This window comes from Myxine glutinosa, chromosome 12 (assembly GCF_964187855.1).
Source record: "Myxine glutinosa chromosome 12, kmMyxGlut1.1, whole genome shotgun sequence".
Taxonomy (NCBI): domain Eukaryota; kingdom Metazoa; phylum Chordata; class Myxini; order Myxiniformes; family Myxinidae; genus Myxine; species Myxine glutinosa.
Genome location: NC_136272.1, coordinates 106,331,323 through 106,335,884, shown reverse-complemented (window position 1 = coordinate 106,335,884; position 4,562 = coordinate 106,331,323).

Here is a 4,562-nt window from a genome sequence, read left to right as displayed (position 1 = left end):
ATCAGGATGGAGCGGTATGGTCCCCGGATCATCACTGCCCGCAGTTTTAATTAGTTTTACTTTTTCTCTTGGTCATATAATTTTGAAGACATGCATGTCATGATATAGGAAATGTTTGTTCTGTTGAACGGAATAAATGTTGTTTATTTGTGTGGGTGTGCATTTTTGTGTATTTTGTATATATTTTCACGGCTAATTCCAGTTAACATCCTGCAAAATTTGCTCGTTTTTCTGGCCGAGTCGAAATTGCGTTGAGTTCCTATGGCATGCGCCATTAAAAGCGCTGTGTAATGGTTGAGCTCCCTTTATTTCGTTTTGGTCATGCGGATGAGCAGACAAAGTGACGAATGCTGCGGCTGGAGCAGTAGAAGCGATGTTTTTTTAATTGAAATGATGTAATTTAATTAAAAGTGGGAGGGGGCAACACCATGCATACCTCTTTTAAGGTGTGTATAAACCCTGGAATATTTCAGCAATCAATACAATGCTGAAACGATGTAAGTTAATTTAATGAGTAATTTAATGAGGAATAAACGTGGGAGGGGGCAACACCACGCATACCTCTTTTAAGGTGTGTATAAACCCTGGAATATTTCAGCAATCAATACAATGCTGAAACTATGTAAGTTAATTTAATGAGTAATTTAATGAGTAATTTAATGAGTAATTTAATGAGTAATTTAATGAGTAATTAAAAGTGGGAGGGGGCAACACCACGCATACCTCTTTTAAGGTGTGTATAAACCCTGGAATAAACGTGGGAGGGGGCAACACCACAAAGCATACCTCTTTTAAGGTGTGTATAAACCCTGGAATATTTCAGCAATCAATACGATGCTGAAATGATGTAATTTACTGTGTAAGATGGTCGACCTTGGGTTTGTTTGGGTTTTGTTGTTTATTTTTGTGGGTGTGTATTTTTGTGTATTTTGTATATATTTTCACGGCTAATTCCAGTTAACATCCTGCAAAATTTGCTCGTTTTTCTGGCCGAGTCGAAATTGCGTTGAGTTCCTATGGCATGCGCCATTAAAAGCGCTGTGTAATGGTTGAGCTCCCTTTATTTCGTTTTGGTCACGCGGATGAGCAGACAAAATGACGAATGCTGCGGCTGGAGCAGTAGAAGCGAATTTTTAATTGTTCAATGATTATTCGATATTGTTATGACTTATTGTCAATAGGTATACTAAGTGGCCATGAGGCCATGAGGCCATGAGGTAGCCTGTTGCTATGTACAGTTTTATTATATTGTTGATTATACCACATAGCTGTGGTGATAAAGGAAATGTTCGTTTTAAATAGATGATTATGATAGGACCATGACTATAAAATCATGATGATTATTATGAATGATATCATAGGGTTCAAATGCAGAATGATTGCATGAACTTTGGAAAGAACTTTCAAGCCCTATGGGATAAATTGGGTGTTACAAGCGATGGAGTTTCAAAATTTAGCATGATTGAAGGAATTTTACAGTCTTATTTCAGGAGTTTTATGAAATTTATATTGCCAAGAGATTTGGGTACTATTAAAAGAAAAATGATGAGATATTTTTCCCAAAGAACTTTAATATCTGCCATCCATTTTGGCGGTCTCATGAATGAAGGATGAGTTGCCTTTAGTGGTTGCAAAGAAAATTTGTGGAGACCAGGCAAAATGGAAAAATAGGTCAGATATGACCCTAGGACAGAACAGTGATTCGTCAATTGACATGAGGTATGAACCAGAGGTGACGACCGATGAGCTTCGATCTCAGTCAATAGATGGACCTGTCCTGACATCATTGGGGAAAGGGCTTATGCAAGGAGTCATCCAAAATGATTAATTTGATTTATTGGTGAATATTGATAAATTAATTGAAATTGAATAATTGAATTGAACTGAATAAATTTAATTGAATAAATTTAACTGAATAAATTGAACTGAATAAATTGAATTGAATATATTGATTGTTTGATTGATGAAAATGCGGTCTCAAGAAAGAAGCTTTGATATCTTTGTGAAATATTATCAATGTGAAGACAACCTTGGAAAATTGAGCAAGGTGGTGAGTTTATATATAGATATATATGTGCGGTTACCATTGTGTGATTTCCCCTTCAACAGAGCGGACACCTGAGGATTCACCCATTTCATACTGACCCTCTGGCTCATCTGCAAATACTGATCTGTGAGATTGGATTGTGCAAAAGCCACAGGTGAGAGAGATTCTCTGGAAATCACCGTTTGAACAGGTGGAGAGATCCTTCCTGGAGGTACGAGTGAAGCTTTAGAGGAACAAACTACAACACATCCAACGCTACTTTGATAAAAGGCAGAATGGGAAATGGAGCCTGCAAGAATACACAAGGACAACCAGAGATTCCACAAAAAGGTACTTGTACACATCATATGTACGACCGTTATGGTGCCGAAGCTATAAGGCAGGTCGAGAATTGGTATTTGTGGACAAAGGGACATGATGAGGAGTTTCCAAGAGATGGTACATTTGAGCGAAGTCGATTGGAAAGATTGGAACAAAGATTGAAAGCCAGGAAGAGACAGAATCTAACGGTAGACTGGCTTGCATTCCATCTTTGGGATGGTGAATCCAGACAACGGGAACAGCAAGAACGGATAACAGATCTAGAACTTAAAATAAAAAGGATACAGGATACAGTGGAGGAGACAAATGCACAACTGCCCTCGAAATTAGGAATGAAAGTGACAGTTGTCCCATCTGATTTCCAGTTGTCTCCCCAAAAAGGACGGTACAGAGAATTTTTTCGTGTTTCAGGAGATAACGAGAGATTGCAGTGGCAACTCAGGGATGTAGAGATGCAGCCCAGCAATACAAGTGCACAGGTGCACAGACCAGGCAACGACAGAAACCGGTGTTTCAAGTGTGGATGGATGGGACATTGGAAAAGAGGATGTCCGTATACCAAAAGGAAGACAAGTTCATAGGGTAAACCAAGATCAAGGGTACCAGTGCTGACCGATACCTCAGACAATGATTAGGCCTTCATTGCGACAAATCCCAAATGACAATTGGCCTCAACAAATTAGATTACTGGACAAACATGAATAACTGTCGATGATTCTTGGGTCTGAAAAGTTTTCGGAGCAAGAATTATTCATTTTTCTTTTGCTTGTAAGCAAATTGATAATTAATTGATCAAATGCCGAAATTGGATCTTTTATGTTGGGTACAAAATTTTAAATTTACAAAGTTTGGAACAATTGCTTTGCAATTTTTTTTGGCAAACCAAGTGACAAGAGTCACATCATGATCAGGTGGGAATTTCGGACTATTGTTCCGCACGATTGATAGGTCAGTGGTCGACTGACATACAAATGGGTGGGTAGTCAAATTTGGATAAATTATTGTGGGAACTGAAAGGGTAATGTCAATGTGACGTCATAGGGGTTTTCTAAGAATAAACCTTTTGGTCCATTCGTGTATTAGCGCTTATAAAATTGAAGGACAAATTTTGAGAAATTGAAATAAAGTTGACACCCATCCGGATCTGTAAGTAAGGGTTCCAACGCAAACAAATACGCATAATGCATGTGTGTGTGGGTATTTTGTGTGTCAGTGTTTTTGTTTTTGTGTATCAATCTTACAAGATTGTTGACACCGACAGTGTGCCTTGTCTGAAAATAGATAGTTCCATGGGGATGGGATCGCATATCGAGAGAATTCGTAAAATAAAAAAATAGAAATATAATTTGATTATGAAACTTATCACTTTTGTCAAGGGAGATGGAGAATAAAGATTTGATTTGCTGAGTTATGAGCAGCTATTCATTAATAGTAAAAATTGGAAGTAATCTTGGGATTCCATTGTGATAGAATTTATACGAGAATCAAAGCTATTTATGGATATGAGCTTCATAAAAAATGTGGGAGTACAAAATTAGCCAAATTTTGGAGAGGTCTTACACTGACTTCCCAGAGTACTCTGCTCACGGATTTTATATATATATAAACTTGACTTTTATCAGAATATAAATTGGGCTGTATGTATGGATGTGTATAAGGCATAGATGATATGGGAAAATAGTAAAGGAAATTTTGCTGGTTTGAACTATTGTGAGTTTTGAGTTCTGGAGTTCAAGCAAAGTCACTGGTTAACAGATGAGAATGGATAGTAAATAAATTCTTCGATGCTGGGTAAATTAAGTACGATATTACTAAGACTTATGAGAGCTATTGTTCTTCCTTACAGCAGTGCGAAATTATTGGGAAAAAAAATATATATATATATATATATTAGATCCAACATAATGAATCTATAAATGAATGTCAGAGGGATAATATCCTCAATTTGTACTAATTATTTGATTGTGGGTAAAGGAATTAATTTATCATAGTGGATTGTTAACAGCAGCCTGAAAATGTCCTGAGAGTGCATCCATGTAATCAGAAATCCCAGATTTGTTTTTACAAACAACATTTTGGTAGAGGTCTTATGTGGACGAGCACTTCCTTGGTAGATAAAAAACGGTACTGCATGCTGGCAGCCACTTTTGCGGCCAGTTAGGCCAAACAAATTGAGAGGAAATTGTAGTTAAAT